The sequence below is a fragment of the Plectropomus leopardus genome, chromosome 20, assembly GCF_026936395.1.
Source record: "Plectropomus leopardus strain MGB_pleo_1.0 chromosome 20, ASM2693639v1, whole genome shotgun sequence".
Classification (NCBI taxonomy): domain Eukaryota; kingdom Metazoa; phylum Chordata; class Actinopteri; order Perciformes; family Serranidae; genus Plectropomus; species Plectropomus leopardus.
This window is the reverse complement of record NC_142195.1, coordinates 1,286,063-1,304,038: the sequence shown is the minus strand read 5'-3', so window position 1 is coordinate 1,304,038 and position 17,976 is coordinate 1,286,063. Positions and strand designations below refer to the sequence as shown.

Here is a 17,976-nt window from a genome sequence, read left to right as displayed (position 1 = left end):
GATATGTAAAGCATGTGATACTGAAGGTCCTCTGCACACAGCCTCTACTGTAAACATTCACATTTCATTCACCAATGCCTACAGTGTATGGTACATGTACAGAACATGCATGTGTTTTTCAAACAAAATAAGCCATCGGTTGGCATTCTCTTCAGCTTCGGCAAAATATGAGAAAATACTCATCAGATTGATTTTTATTAGGAAATAATCAATACTTGAGGGCCCAGCCTAATTTCCATTCTCCATTCTTTGTTCTGTAAAGGACCATTTCTGACGTCTGTCACTCTCCCAACCCACAAAACAGATATGCTTCTATCTGGATCAAATATATCAGCATGTGAGACATCACTGTGGGAACATGCACATTTAAAGCGAAAGTGGCAGATATTGTAATGATTTCTAATGCAAAGTACTGTTCAAAAAAAGAAAAAAGAATTTTCTGAGGGGTGCATCAGTAATGATACATAATCTGAAGTCTGTACCTAATAAACATTTAGAGTCATCAAAGTTTTACTGGACTCAGTAGAAGCAGCATTTCCTTAATACGACTGGTCTCAAATTTGTCAGGTTAATTAATCTTGCAGTACATTTGATGGCAAAAGCTTGTTGTTCTTTACAATGTTTACTGAGGTTTGAAAATTAGGAAAATTGCCCAAAATATGGGTTGATATAACCAGCTGATTCATAAATCTCTTGAAATAACATTACAGTGCACGTGCATTATTTGGCAGAGGAGTACCTTATTACCTGCTGAGAAATGCATCCCCTCTTCTTCCTACAACTACAGAAACTTACACTAATGAGCCAAAACAGCCCAAATATGTGATGGTTTAACTATTTGACTCCCGGGTCTCCAGAGACAAAGTAAGCGAGATCCCTAACTTGTGAACATACTGTCAGTGCTGAGTTGCTCCCCCAGCTCCATCAGGAGGCATCACTTGCAGTAAACTTTTCCACCTGCTGAGCTCCGCCCCCCTTCAGCGCTGCTTCTCACAGTGTGTGTGTGTGTGTGTGTGTGTGTGTGTGTGTGTGTGTGTAAGTCTGCTGTAGTGAGGTTCAAACCTGGATGGTGTACAAGTACTTCATGGGCCTGACCCTCTGTACTTTTGTGTGTCAGAGACAGTCGATCACCAGCACAGGCAAACTAGTTTTCACATTCACACACCATTTTTCACCGACATATGGAACAAAATGCTTGCGCAGTATGCTATGCTGCTGTAAAGAGAGAGCTGGCAGGCTGAGGTAAAAAATGAATCTGGATTTGATCAGCTTTATTTAAGCAAACACAGATCCATAACAATTAACCTCGACTGCCGCTATTGATCAATAGGATAGGCCCAGGTCTTAGCCTAAAGGTTTAAGCCTCATGTCACAACATCTCCAGTCTGAGTTCAGCAGGGCTCCTTTGTTGCATGTCATCCTCCTCTCACATCTTGTCCTGTCACCTTCACGCTGACTCCTGTGTCTTTCAGAGGCAAAAATACCCAAAACACACAGAAAAGTGAAATCACTGCCTCTGTGTTATATGCCTCCCGCAACCTGTTAATTTGCAATTTTTATCCATGTCTGTCCAGACTCATAAAATATATGTAGTCAAGACTTTGAAGGAATTTAATAAAAGCTATTCTCTATTTTCTGGCAAAGCATGGATGCCTCAAACACATTTTCCCCCGGCAGCAGAGAAGATCTCTACAATCAGCACAGTTTCTAAATTAACATATTTACCAATTCAGTATCTGATCGAATGTCTCCCCTTCTGTTCCTGAGCTGTGACACCCAGTGATAGAGAGAGAAGTCTTTTTGTTGAACATTATGATGTTACATTCGAGTTCAACTTTTGGATATAAAATGTCATCCCTTCATAATTGTATTCTCTTTTATTCTCATATATGTAATATCTTGTCATAATTATCATATGAAGTCTTAAGTCATGGCCAAAAACATGTTTTGTGAGGTTGCACATTGTGAGTCCAGCACATTTGACTTGCAGGGCTCCCACACCTTCATTTATTTCTGGCACCACAAACCACCACTGCCACCACAAATAGATTTTCTAACACTATCAGAACATTTATTGTGCAGTATTCATTGCACCACACTCTGAGCATACTGTTGTCACAGACAGCGCAACTTAACTATTCATTGTGCTGGCTCTAAACTGGGTCTAACTTGCCTCTGCAGCAGCTGCTTCTCTAAATCACTTGATTTGATCACCTGAATGGACTGACAGATCAATTAGTTTAAAAATGGAACACCAGATGCCCAGCAGGTCAGTGGGTAGAGCGGGCACCCCATCTACAGATGGCTGCAGTGGCCGTGGGTTCAACTCCAGCCTCAACTCTCTACTGCAGGTCTCCCCCTTTCACGCTAAGTCTGTCTTATGAATTAAAGCCTATAGAGAGTAGAGTAGAGCTCCACCTGCACTGCACTGATAGACTCCCAAAAACCTCTGAATTTATAGAGAAGACACAGAATGATGCAAAGGGACACACAGGCATTAAGAAAGCACAAGCAGAGTATGGATACAGTCAGTAAGTTTTCATGATGTTAGAAAAGGTCAAATTATTGTAACTTATTGCAACTAAAACTGACTTTTAAAAAACTTTGTTCTAAGAAGAATTTCTTGAAGTCAGACTAATACACCTACATATTGTGGTTGAGGGTCAATTTACTCTTTTATTTATTCCTCAACTGGACCTGAACTGACCTAGGTGGTCTGCACATGCTCCATAGTCCCTGCCCAGGGTTTTGACCTGGAAGTCAAACAGTATAAATTCATAGACGAAAGTGGGGAAAAAAAAGGCAAAAGATAGAGTACATACGAAATTTACAGTGCTGAGAAGTTATCCATGTTTTCACTGTTCAACATGCAACCCATTGCCACTTGCTAACTTGTTTGGTATGTGACGTAATTGGTCAAGTGAAATAAGATCCAATGATCCCTGAAAGGGGACATATCTCCACCTGGCGTGGAGGAGTGGGGCATACTTCTGTCAATAAATAGATTTCACCAAATGCTTGAATACTGGGAAAAGGATGGTAGTCCAATCAAATGGTATGATGGAGCTATAACCGTAGCTCGACAAAAAACAAAGTATATCTCAAACTGGTCCTCAGTGAAGTAGGTAGTGAATCACCAGGAGTGAAAGAAGTACTTGGTTTAAAAATTTATACCCAACTAGCACTGTAGTTTTCGTGAAAATCTTTCATTCAAAAGTTTTCCTGAAGAAAAAAAGTTGCTCTCTAACATGTAAAAATAACTTTTGTCACACTGTGTGCTGACACCTGTCTTCTCCTCTCACTGAGCATATTGGAGCTTGACAGTCGCGCAGTGCAGCAGAAGTACAAGAAGCTGTGGTGAAGACGGGTTGACCACGAGTTCACAGTGCTGCAAAGTTCATACAGCGCTCTGCAACCAAAGAGCTCAATGTGTCTGTTCTCAGGCACACTCTAACATCCTGTGTGATGACGGCCTTCAGCAGCAGCGGCCCTGCTGTCTGCACCGCTGCAGCACACTGTGAGTCACAGTCAATGCACAGCCTGCACCATCAACAACAGCAGGCTTTGTATTAGGCTTCTTCTCTGCTTTAAATGCTGTCAGATTTAGTAAAACAGTTTTGGGTCTCATTTCACTTTCCAAGTTGTGCATTGGTGTCACAGGCCACTGCAGCAGTAGAAAGTCATGAGATATGTTGCTGCTGCGGGCCCTGATAACTGAACTGATTGTTTCATGAAGGGAGCTGTTACAACACATCTTTTTAAAAAATAATAATTGGTCAGTGTAGTATTATTCACTGCCAGAGGAAGTCTTTTCACAAATGTGTCAAAGATGAGCAGACACAAGGCAGAGCAAGCTCCATGTGATGAGCAGAGGACAACAGGAGATGACTGACAGTGGTCCTCATTACAGTGCACGCTATCTGACACATCTAAATCAAACTGGAGCATCTGCTGATGCTGATATTAGCTGCAGCTGTGTTTACTTGCTGCCACAGCGTCAAAACCACCGGATGGGCTCACCACAGTGGCCAGGTAAAGAAAAATGCACAAGGATTTTCATTCTCATCAGTCTAATGGATCCCCAAGTGTGAAATGTTCACAGCCAGGGAGCTGGCCTGGGTCAGTTACATTTATCATTTTAAATTCCTCATGGCCTTTATCTTGCCAAAAGAGGGACACACTAAAATAAACAAGAATTACCACCTTGCAGTTGTATGCATGTATCAAAATATAGTTACAGATTACATCCATATCAGTGAATACATGAATGATTCACACACATCTTCCCCCGGCAGCACAGAAGATCTCTACAATCAACACAGTTTACAGATTAGAGTAACTTATTCAGAATCTGACCAAATGTTTCCCCTTCTGTTCGTGAGATATGATGTTGAGCAATGGCCAGAAAAGTGTTTTTGCAGAACATTAAGATGCCACAGTAAAGTTGACTTTTGAAAATTTTTTTCATCTTTTGAAAATGTCAAAACTTCATCAACGAATTCTAATGAATTCATTGTTGAGTCCAAGAGGATATTTGTGGCAAATATGAAGAAATTTCCCCCAATCCCTCTTGAGATATTGCGCTCATGAGAATGAGACATATGAGGTTGCAGTGACCTTTGACCTTTGAGTAGTAAAATCTAATCAGTTCATTGTTGAGTCAAGGTGACCGTGAGTGCCAAATCTGAAGAAATTCTTACTCCTGGGGGCACTATAAATAACAATTCAATTTTGGAGAGGCCACAGCCCTGACACTGTAAGTCAGTCTGCATTGACATGTGGGGGGCTGTCTAATCATGTGTCCCTTTTTCATCATCCTGTGCCCCCTCTCTAAATTTGTATGTTTTTGAGGGTCTGTGAATGCACGCAAAACTCATTATGAGTTCTTTTTATCCCACAGCAGCAGTTTGAGTCGCGGCATAGATAACTGATCAGTTGAGCTGGTCAAGGAGAATAATGGATGAGAGGAGAGGCAGAGAGCAGAGTGAGTGAATGCAAAGTTTGAGTTTAAGTTTTAAGGCGCCTGGCATTCTGCTCCTCTGTTGGTGACAATTGTATGAAAGTGTGGTGCAATGAATAATGGCACGGTATATTTTGATAAAGCTAGAAAATCTATTTGTGGCAGCAGATGTTTAAATTTCAGATGATTTTTCCTGAATGCACATATCAGAAACTGTCAAAGGTTTTGATCGTTTGCAGCTTTCAAGTTTTACTGATCCATACTGGCTTGAGCACTGGAATCACCACTTGCAGCAGTATTTTTAAATAACTGAATGAATCATAACAATGACTGGGATCTCAGTGTGATGATGGCTTACAGGTGCATGTTATGAACTATTGGTATGGGCAATATGAATAGTCACAGCCATGTGTAACAGTCTCACATAATGACAGCTGCTGTGGTGCTGTTGGAGATCCTCGCAGATGCAACACAATCAGTGACAGTGCATTTTTCTTCTTTGCTGTTCCTCCTCCTGTTATTGACAGATCTAATGAGTAATGGAGCACGCACAAGTATTAATATGCAAACACTGCTTAAGTTTGTGTCTCCATCTTCCTGTGGGAGTGGGACTGAGGCACATGAGGCCTGATCCACAATGACTGAGATTTATAAAACAGATTTAATCTGACAGAAAGAATGCATACGCATATTTCTGTCTTTGTGCGTACACACAGTTTTAGCCGTGAATCTGCACACAGGTTGTGTATAGTCTGGTCCAGGTCTTTCCTTATCTTTTAGATTCGGTCTGGGACATATTTAGCAGAGCAACATGAGCAGCAGACTGCAGAGTTGCTCTGCTGCCTCCAGCCCTGCACAGGAATTCAAGCGTGCATTCCTCTGGAATACCAGCATCAGAGCACAGACACAGAGAGACAGAGGGAGAGAAGAAAGAAGAGAGGCTTTATTCAGCCTTATGTCACTGGCAGCCTGCACAAGAACTAAATGCAGCCAATCCCAGTGGAATACAGGAATGTGAGGAGGGAGAAACTCTGTGGCAAAGGGAAGATAACATCTCATCTACTATTTGAGACTGTTACCAACAGAGAGGAAGTCAGCTAAACAAGGTTGTTTGAACTGTTGACTAAAAATGCCATTTCCTGTTTACATGTATTTTAACATTGAAACCGAAACACTGACATGACCTGGATGATTGTTATTAGTAGCATTTCTTAGTCTTTAGAAAAAACTACCATTATTGTAGAAACTTGAAAGCATTAACTATTCACTCATTCTCACAGCACTCATACTGAGTTTGCTGAATGGAGACCTGATACTCTTTGTGTGATATTGTTGTATTTTTCCATCTTTAACTAGAATTACCACCTCCACATTGTACGCATCTGCCAACCAGTCAAGTTATAGTTTCCATACATGTCTTTCAAGACTTAAATCTTGGAGAGAAGAATTTTTTTAAAAGGGTATTGAGCAGGCTTGGGTGATATCACGGTATTTCAGCATACCAGGGTATGGTCATAAATACAGGTGCTCCTTTTTCTATTAAACTCATTGTATGTGGTGCACAGCTTGCCAACCACAGTGCCACACACTTATATCGTCATATTTGGTATATCCTCATTAAATTTCAGGAAGGTATGAAGGTATGAAATATTATATATCGTACAAGCCTAGTAATAGTGGGTTGCAAAATGAAAGTTATCCCTATATTAATACATAATAATGTAATAATAATAATGTAATAATGATAATTTCCAGGGAAAAACAAGTTGTCTTCAGCTAGATACTATTTTCTCAGAAGAGTGATAGAAAGCTTCATCACAACAACAAACACCTGATGCTCAATATCAGCAAAATCACTGAGCTGATGGTGGACAACCAGAAATACAGGAGGCCTCTGTCCTGGTGGTCATCCACGGACAGGAAGTGAAGAGGGTGGATTAATAGAACCACCCAAAGTCAAATTCCTTGTATGCGTTCACATGATTGGCCAAAAGAGCTAATTCCATCACAAAGCTGTAGCCATGGTAGTAGACAATTCTTCAAATATGGATGTTAATGCAGAGAGGCTACAAATTCAAAAATATGAATACCTCACACACTTCCCTACAATACTGGGCTTCAAGCGGAAACATTCTCTTAAATTCCTCTTATATTTTCTCTTAATTGTTTTTTTAATCAATTTAATAAATCAAAAGAATTAAAATTATTAAAAGGGACAGCAGTAAGTCTGCATATTTGAGTTGCTGGAAACATTACTTCATCGCTTGAATAATGGCTGAAATGATCAGTAGTTTCAATAAATTCAATAAATTGTAACGTAACTTATAACGAGAGTTATCAAATAACAGTTGTTTCTTTAGTCCTGAAATGTAATGATCCAATCATTATAATTATTCTAAAACAAGATCTAAAATTGATGACATGACATTCATGCATTCTTTGGTGTTCTTCAAATTCAAAACTTGTCTCCTCATGTAGCATAATGTCTCTGGCCATGGCTGTCACTGATGCAATGGCATAATAAAAAAGCTCTGTCCTATACTGCTTTATAGTCCACTAATTTTGAAGGACAAAATGATGCTGCTTTATTAGAATTTAAACTGGAAGTGGAACTGATGGACCCGTGATTGGACAGGGACTGTCAGTGGACCTGCAAGGTAGCATTGAGGTGTTCTATAGCAAAGCAGACATTATAATGGATGCATATCTCTGGAGAGGAGAGGAGCTCTAAAAGTGGGTATACACCGTACAATTTTAGAAATGTTGTTTAATTCAAACTCATATTGTACGAGTTATTGTCTGTGATGTAAAGCCAAACTCTTCTGATTATTGACAATTGTCAAAAAAGATTAGCTTGAAAGCTCCAAGGCAGGTATAGAGCATGGGTATAGAGTGGTGAAGTAATGAGTCCTAAAACATGGAAGTCCATTAGCCTCTTAGCACTCCCGGTTCCCTCGTCTTAAAGTCTGTGGCTTTTTTAAATGGGTTTTCTGTAAAATGCCCTAAATAAGGTCTGTGGTTAGCACAGGCTTAAGATATTTAGACGTTTTGTTCTGCAATATGTAATACACGTTAACATGATTTTTTAAACTTTTAAGGTTTCACTCATCTTTAAAAAGGCGGTCGCTAATAAGTGGCTAAATGGGACTACAGTGTTTGTCGGGGACATTAGACGTCACGTCACAGCGGACATAAAAACTCATTAAACCCACTTCCCACCCTCGAACTTGTGCATACATCTGTTTCTAATATTTTCATAATATATGTTCATATATATTTTTAACGTGTTGTTACAGTGTTTGTAGTGGTGACGTTTAATACGTGCAACCGTGATGTAGTTTGTGTATAGCCTAAAAATAGCTTTTTGCTTCTGGTAATTTAATTTACGCCTCAAAACACACAAATGTGGTGTTCATCTGTGAAGATTATCACGCTTAACAAAATGTGTAAGTCTCATGAATTTGTGTTCGTCACAGAGCTTATTTTTGGCAATACCCGAAAATCCCATTCAAAAATCCCATAAGGTTTTTGATGAGGGCACCAGTGCGATGCTTACTTCCTGGTTGGCCTATAAAAATATGTCATCCCTTCACCACTCTATTAGCAGCAATGCTAACGAGGTTAAAGCGTACTGCCTTGTTAATCTGTGCAATCCTGTGTTTCAAAACCTCCAAGAAAAAGAGGCACCGGCACATATGGACTCTTACATGGCTTGGAAGATGTGGACAGTATGGCTTGTCTATTTTGCAGAAAGAGCTTCAGCCAAGCTAGCTACTTTTACTGTTCTTTACTTGATAGCTAATGTTAGTTGATATTCCTTGTGCATTTTCCTCCCAGCGGCCTGTTGCCATGGTGTTTTCAGATGCTCTGTTTGTCACTTCATGCAGGCACAATGAAAAAAATACTACACTGATGTTGGGGAATCGACTCATGGCTCTGCTTGAACTGTTCGAGAGCCCCAGTCAGCTGACCAAAATTTCTGACATGTCAAAAATTAATCTTCATCTGACGGCCATTCGGGAGCAGATGATCGAAACTCATTCCCTCCTGTTCAAATGCACGTCAAACGATGCCCGACAGAGCTGAAATTCGGCCTGACTCTAAAATGAGTGCAGCTCAAAAATCAGGTCAAAAACGGGCTGAAATCGTACACTGTATACTTTGCTTACATGTCAATGGATGTCCACATCACCTGCTGAGACTAGAATCAAATCACATGCAGTGTTTACGTCTGAATTAAAATGAGGACATCCACAGTGATGCAGTGGTGCATGTGGGTTTGTGTCACTGCCTAGTAATATCAGCTCTCAATGCAACAGCAATGCTCAAGACTTATTTAAGCAACTATCTATCATCAAGATCTGGCTTTTCTTCTTAGCCATCTCAGACTACATTGATTGGATACCATGGGCAGTGAACAGTAGTTCACCCCAAGAACAGGGGGGGTTTCCTTTATCTGTGACAGCAGTGCCAGGTGAGCTCTAGGCTGCAGAGACACACTTGGCTGAGCAGGGCTGGACATGTTTATATTTATATTACATCCCTATGTTCATGCAGACAAACACTGAGTACTGTTAGTTCCTTTTTCTGGGGTTTTGCCTCTTACTATTTATTGTTTTACTTTTTCTATGATCTGTCCTATCATTGCAATCTTTGTGCTGCAACAACTGAATTTCCCCGTTGAGAATCAGACCCCTGCTGCTCCCTGAATGAGGATTTTGACAGTGATGGGGACATGACTACAGAGGCGTAATGCATTCACTTAAGGTTCTTAAGATTCTGCTGCTTTTCAGAATTCTAAGATCTTGTTAATTCAGAAAATCCAGGCATTTTTTCCCCCAAGTGAATGCACGATGCTCCTGCACATGTCCCGCAATCCCCTGTTAAAACTGGAGATTACAAACTTTGTTTTGACCCATCACTCTGTTGTTGTGAATTCAACCCAGCAGACTCAGCACATTCTTGTATTGGACATAGTTCTATCCTAATTTAAAATTCCACAGTTTCATCAATGCATGCTGGAATGGTAAACTTGTGTTTTCGAGTTGTTTGATCAATTAAAGCACTTTTACACTTTCATTCACCTATTTACACACACAAGTGGCCATAGCTACTATACAAGGTGCCACCTGCTACTCAGTTTTTATACCATCATAAACACACACACACACACTGATGGAAAGCCATCAAGAGCAATTAGGGGCTCAGTATGTTGCTCAATGATACTTGGTTGGGGGAGCCGGGGATCAAATCGCTAACCTTCTGATAAGAGGACAGCCCGCTTTACCTCTGAGCCACAGCCGCTACATTTTGGCATCTTTAGGAACCCCTTTACTTTAAAATTTCCATGTCCGCGTCAACCCCTCCTAAATTGTGCCAGCAGCCTCACAGCAGGTAGACAATGACAAGCAGCCAAGAAAAAGACAGTGGGGATATTAACTTATATTGACTCATATCAATCACGGGCCCCTGAACTGAATCAAATCCAGTCAGAATCAAAGACTTTGTCATATCAACAATGGTATTACTGTCCAAAGAATCAATATAATATGGCATTGTAATGTAACTTGCGATTTACAGCCCTGGTTGTTAGTTTGTAGAGTTCACAGCAGAGACTTCCAACAGCTGGTTGGGTTCAGGAAACACCATCCCTTTCTCCGGCCCTCTAGAACACACTCTGGACTGTATTTCTCTGGTGCTGACTGACTAAAAGTGGCTGCTCAGCACTTCAAGTTTGAAGATACAAGCTAGATTTATTGTCATTTTTCACGTGGTTTAAGAAGAAATTAAATTTAAGTTGATCCTAAATCCTGCTACATCTTTTTGGTGTCGCAGAAGGAGTTGAGGAGTCTCACAGCCAGGGTAAAGCGGTCACTCTGTAGTCTGGTGGTTCTGCAGTGGATACCTCCAAATGGCAGCAGGATGAACAGACTGTGGCTGGGGCGGCTGCTGTCTTTCAGTAGCCTTTGGGCTCTGTGCAAACACCTCACTGCAGCGAGGTCACTGATGCTCTGTAGATGGGAACCAGTGATTTTCTGGGCAGTTTTAATCACCTGCTGTAGAACCTTACTGTCCTGGCACAAACAATGCCAGTTTGTGATGTTTCCAGTCAGTATGCTTTCTATTGCTCCTCTGTAGAAGTTAAGCAGGATCTTGCTCTGGAAGCCATGTTACTATGAAAGTCTGTAGTGTTTTGTTCCGTACAAATAAGTCCTTGTTGTAACACTGTAGCCCTGCATGTGAGCGGCCACTGTCTCAGTATCAAAGGAAAGCTCATTTGTTACTTAACAACAATTTACGTTTGTTTAAAAAGGGAAATGAAATGCTTGTTTTCTACTGATCTCTCCACCACAACCAGTTTCTGAGTGAATAAATAAAGCAGAATGCTCTTCAGCCTGCTGACAGGTCAGAATAAATCACCAGGATTCACAGCAATATGAATAATCAGGAATAAATGGACATATTCTCACAAATTCAGCAGGTTTTACCTCGAATTTTTCTTGGGAATCATCAGTGCTTCCTTTACTTTATCACTGTAAGTCCAATAATCAGGTCAAACAAGGGAAACAATGACTTCTTCTGAAATGTATCTAACTTCACCAAACAACTTTATTTCTTCATATTATCTCAAAGATCATATGAAACAAGTCGGAGCAGCTTTTATCTGTGCAGAGTCTCAGTGGTCTGACTGAACTCCCCAGGCATCTGATGCAGGATTGGGAATTGGCTCAAGTCTAAAACAAATGATTTCTGGTGCTGGAGGAGTGGCAGCACATGTTGTCTTGACCAAATATGGCTGAGCAAAAACACCACTGTCGGGTCTCTGCAGCATGCTGGAATGAAAAGCAGGTTTCCTTAACTGGTGTGAGAGTGGGCCATGACACAACACACTGACACCTACCCAGCACAGCTCTTACTCCACAGGCGGGACATGTGTGGCTGCTGGTGGATCAGCAGTCCTGTTACTGAAACTAGTCAGCCTCACAGTTCAACTCAATGACATACTCTTTACAGGCCACACTGTCCTTGAAAATTCCTGTAGATTCACTTCAAACCTGATCCAGGCTGTCTGCAATTACAGGAAAAGTTCACTATTAAATTGACATAGCCTGACTGTCAAACAAGACTAAATTATTATCAGACATATTCCAATATGAAAACAATAATTCACCCACTTTTCACCCAAGAACCAGGATTTCCCACACATTCATTTACTTGTGGTTGCCCACCACAACCAAAACATCTGCTTCCACAAACAGATTATCTATTTATGGAGCTGGACTGTTAATTAGGAGCACTGTTGAAATACATATACATCTCAGTTATTGATTGTACCCAACTCTCAGAGTGCAGCACATATGGTGCAGTAGAACACCAGGTGCTCCTCTCATCAGTGGATCTGTTCTGATCAATTATCCATCCCACTAGTCACAAACTGCTGCTGAGGAAAAAAAGAAGCAATGGAGTACTTGGCCTGCACTCTGTACACTAAACTGTGTTATCAAAAAACCTCTGAATTTAGAGAGCGGACACAAAATGATACAAAGTGAGAAATGTACACACACACAAAAATTGAAAGTTAACAACTTTGGCATTGCACTTGGAGCATGGCTGTGAATTATATCACACGGCAGTCATAGCAAGATACTGTGATAAGACTGTAAGGGAGGAGCTGCCTCAAAAAACAAAAATTGCATCATCACTGCATCTCGCCGGTTAAGCAGCTGAAATTAGCACATTCATCCGGGTGTTGCATTCCCATCAATGCTGATCAAAGCCAGAGGCAATAAAAACCCGTGTCTCCTACAGAGTCATCTAACCCGGGTGTGAATGCCGATTGTATGCATTCCCACTGCAATACAAAGCCCGATGTTAGCGGGTTTTTTGTGCAGTGGAAATAAGCCTATAGTTAAAGTTTTAAAGGAGCATTTAATGGAGCATTTAATGGAGCCTCTTTTGTGTCTATGTGCACGCATGCACATAACAAATTTCTTCTTGGCAGGATAATCCAAAATTTAATTTGTTTTGGTATAGTTCAACTAAAATCATTGTTTGGGTTTCTATGAGTCCACCAATGGATACAAGACAACTGGATAATTGCACAGGAATCCTCAGAATGTCTTTTGAATGTTTTAGAACCTGTTCGCTATATGTTTCATTCAAACTCAGTCGAAGTCTGTTCACTGATGCTTCCATTTTGTTGGGAGCTCTGCTTTCCCTAAAGTCTTTTGATAAAAAGCTTTTGCTGGGACCAGAGACAGCCTCTAGAGGTAATATAATGAGTAATACATAATTTATGTTGGTTAAAGTATTCTTTTCAATTTCACTCAGTTATTTTGATGATTCTGACTAGGGCTGTGCAATATGCAAAAAAAAAAAAGACATTGGAAATATTTTGACGGATATTATGATTGAGACATAAGTCGCATTTTCAGTGGGAATGGTCATTTTTTAATTTGATTTTCAATGAAAAAACAAAACAAAATGAAGATGCTAATCCTGGCCAGTACCATAAACTTTATTCATTTTCCAGGCTCTAATTTAATCTTCCCTGTGGAAACACCAGATGTAATTATAACTCCCTTTAAGTGTACTGACCCAGACAGTGTGCTGTCTAGGGCTGGACGAAAATATTCTGCTATTCAAGTATTTGTTAATTGGGTAGGTATATACGTGTTCAGTTTTCAATTGAGACATTAAGATATTCTTTACTTTTTTTTGCCACTGATGTTGCGCCTGTCACACACACATACACACACACACACACACACACACACACACACACACACACACACACACACACACAGTGACAGGAATGATCATTTTACCCAACAGTTATTGAGTGGAGACATTTAGGTGTGAGTGTGAGCAGCACTGGAACACAAACACGTGAACCCGAGTGGAGCTCTGTCCTGCAGCACAGAGCATGGAGCTTCCATGAAAATAAGAACATTTACATTTTGGACACACAACAAAATGTAACAGATTAATTTAAATCAGCTAAATCAGATCACCATTAGGCATATTTTATATTCGCAATTTTAATTTGTGCAATATGAGAGTTAACGGAAACCTGCCTCCTGAGACTGTGAAATACACGTCAAGTTGGAGTAACAGATTGATGTGTTAAAAGGTTTATCAGACCCCAAAACACTGAACAACATGTAAGTAAGTCATCCACCAGGACTGTGTATGTATGTGACCGGCTATTCCCGAACCGTGTCAGTTGAAGTTGTGTCCACCTGCAGCAAAACCTGAGCTACATGACCCTGCGTTGTTTTGCTGGAGCTCTGTAGGATGATAAAGATGACCAAAGATAGGCCAGATCGAAGTTCCTCCTCCTCTTCTCTTTGAATTGGTTCATCCGAGGTGTTCACGTTCCTCCCCTCTTATAGTTTATAGGTGCAAGTTTTTAACTTCTCTGAGCATCTTTATTTGGTGTTTGCTTAAAGATGACTTTATATAAGTTTATTTCAGATCCTGTTTTTGCTGGCCTCCTGTGGAGAGTCTTTATATGTTCTGCAGTGATGCAATGCATGTGGTCACTACACCTACATTTGTAATGCCATTCTTCCCACCCCTCAAACAGACCTGGTCTGTGCAAAGTGTTATCTGACCACATCTGAGAATAAAAGGTGTTTAAAGTTATTCCAAACACCTCCACTTGATGATGGAGACAAAAGCTGGAAGTCACGAAAAGAGGGAGGCTGCGCTGTCATTGAAATATGGAGATAACAGTGCTTTTCAGAGTCTCTCCAGAAAGACAGTCATAGTTGCACAGATCAGAATTGACAGAGTAGATGTGTCAAGAATGAAAGGGGGGCCTCAGAGAGATGTTCAAACCCTGGCCTCTTTCTTTCTCACATCCACCCAGCTGACCAATCATACAAACATAGCAGAAGTTGCAGAAATGTTTGGACACTGGCACCTTCAGTAATAAATACTGTAGCATGATACAGTAGTTCTTCACACTCTGTGGCAGCATTTGGCATATTGTCTGACATTTTCTACATCAAGCAATCAAATTTACAGTAATCAGATGGGTGATTGACATTTTTACTTAAAAAGTGTCATACAATTTTTCCATTACCAAAGTTGTTGACGATGCATTTTTGGCTGTTCAACTACTATCATTTAGCACTATAATACTTTAAATCAAACCAGCAGCTTTTGTTTCTAATTTCCTTTTTAGTTCATTCAGTTTGTCTTTAAAGACAGTTTGATTCAGACTCCCCTCTGTGTTTCTGTCCAACTGACAACTCAGAGACAGTCCACAGTTAACACCTGAATCAAGAATTCCAATAGGTCATTTCCATGGCCTATAGGGAACTTTAAGCAACACTGACAAACATGAGCCACTCGCTCTCAAAGCCAGAAACTGGAGAAGTAAGTCTCAAACTTGTGATGTCATAGGGTGTGCAGGCTGGAGCTGCTCCACAGATAATGGATGGGAGCCTGATTTTATGGACCCACAGAATGGTTGTTTGCTTTTTTATACTCCAATGAACTTTATTCTAGGCTTGAGCGATATCACGGCATTACGGTATACCAGGGTATTTAGAAATCCCAAAGGTATGTTTTTAAATACCATCATAAATACAGGTGCTTCTCTTTCTGTTTAACTCATTGTATAAAGTGCGCAGCATGGACCACCAGAGCTCAGTCTCCAATCTCTATTGTTACAACAGACAGCTGGGCTTAAAGACACAGTGACACCTAGTGGTGGAGGGAGAAGTTACAGGATTGTAAACAGCTGGCGGCCAGCAGGCAGAGAGAGACTGTGGGGTATAGCGACGTGTTTTTTATATCTAACTTGGTGAATTAAGGATTTATTTGAACCAAACCAGAGCTGTTGATTTTTGGAACAGCGGACTTACTAACTAGATAACTAGCAAGAGAAACAAAGATGGTTTGGGTGAGTTTTATTTTGTTTCTGTCAAGTGTGAATGAAGTGTGTCTTGTGTGAGTTAACAAGGCAATAAGGCTTTGTCAGTCTTCTGTGACCAAGAGAAAGTTGAATTCAAAAGGTACACAGTTGTATTTCTCCATTACATAACAAAACAAGGTGTGAGAATATTACTTTTCTTTACATCTTGTGTTTCTATTGTGTATTTATTAGTCTGAAAAGTAAGTAACACACTATGGTGGTGAAGGAATTAGTGCCGCACACTTACACTAACATACCTTATATGCCTGTGGAAAGTATGAAAAATTTAATCTCACCCAAGCCTACTTTATTTTATTGTAGTTTTGTCAGTTGTGAAACAGAAAATGTTCCCATGTACTCAGAACATTCCCCTGGCTGCTCTTAGTTCCATCAAGAACATCATTCACCATGTATTGTCTATGAAGCTGATCCAGACTTTATACTAAATGACATCACAAGCTGAAGTTTTAGCATTAGTTTTTGTATTCAGGAGAAACTTGTTCATGTTCACTAATATTTTTGGTCTTTCCAAAGCAATAGAAATAACATGTTTACATTTTGGAAACGGGCATAGTTCCCATTTGAACTCACTGTAATCAAACTATACTCACTATTTCATACATTAGGTGGAATATTTCAGCTACACATATTGTTTTATGCATGTAGTAACTCATATTATAGCATAACGGCTTTATCATCACAGGGACATAGGTTACAAAAACAATTACCTTAACTATTATGCAAGAATGAGACACCTTGAAGAACCTGAGCCTTGACTTGACACTTGACTCTGACACACCTGGGACCCAATTCACCTCCAAACATTTGAATAAGCTCAGGCTTCTGATAAAGAGTGTTTTCAGACACTTTAATCATCTCCAACTATTACAGTGGTATTACAGTATCTTGGGTCAAAAGACTGTTGCATGACATTTTAAATCTTTGTGTTGGTTTAGGCCTGAATGACCATAGAATGATAGCTTCTGAACATGTGTGAAAATGTCCTTATATTGCATGGAGGCGGTCACATCATGTGCCAGCATGCAGCACGCCCTGCAACACTCTGTACAATCTGCTATTAGGCCTCAGAATCCTCCCATACCAGACCTACTGTGGGTCTTGGCCTGTTTTCAAATTCTAACCTGCCTTATAGCTTCCTCCTGACACAAGTTTATAGCTCAGAGTAAACATCTCCATGCAAATTCCTCCACAGTGTCGCACACCACATCACAGTGGTGTAAGAATTTACACCCGGAGGCTACTTTTTCTTTCTTGCTTGTGTGCTAACTAAATAACACGCCCAGACCTCAGATTTACTGGATCCAAGCTAAAAGAAGTGATGAAAGGTCACAGGTCAGCCGCTCTGAGCTGGCACACAATGCGAGCTGAGGGTCTGCTGTGGGTCAGCAGAGGTGGGCTCAACAATCAGCTCTTTAAAATACGGAACTGAACACAAGATTTCTCAACACACAGACACACAGACACAGACAGACACACACACACACACACACGCACACACCGTCAGCTCTGAAAATGCCTCCCGCCCTGATCCACTGAAACCTCGACACAATACACGTTTCATTCAGTTATGTGTATGTGAAGGACAGGCATATTTCTTCGTCTACCTGTGTGTGTGCGTGTGTGTGGCGGCTGTTATTAAACAGCACGTATAGTTTCCTCTGTGTGTGTGCGTGGGTATTTGTGTGTGTGTGTCTTAACATTAACTAACCGGTGGTTCGTCTCGTACTCGGCGTTTCGGGCTCCGTCTATAACAGGCCCGTGTCTGCGTACTTTTAAGAAGTTTTCTTGTTTCCACATCGAGTGTGTGGTGACGTCAAAGACTTGCTGCCAGAATGGTGGAAAGTTTTCAAAGTTAGAAACATTGAGTCTGACCTGAGCGCGTGAATCCACTCTCGCCGGCGGCCCCTCGGACTTTATAGACCCAAAAATGTGAAAGATTTTTCAATTATTCCCGACAGCAGGCAGTTTTAAGCAAGGGGAAAAGCCAGATAGCGACTTTTTCTTAGTTCCCCTCCCTATCCGCTCTGAGCAGGGCTGCTGCTCAAACTCCACCCAGGATGAACGCGTC

The 17,976-nt window shown here is 40.7% G+C and overlaps 1 protein-coding gene across 2 annotated transcripts in view; it reads right to left on the bottom strand.

Moving 5' to 3' along the window:
- tln1 (talin 1) overlaps window positions 1–17,949 on the bottom strand; it is a 101,141-nt gene extending 83,192 nt beyond the window's left edge. For both annotated transcript variants that reach the window (XM_088071314.1, XM_042509057.2), the window contains exon 1: window positions 17,781–17,949. The gene's annotated coding sequence lies outside the window, so the exon portion shown is untranslated. The remainder of the gene's footprint in view (window positions 1–17,780) is intronic.
- Between the last annotated feature and the right edge of the window lie 27 nt (window positions 17,950–17,976).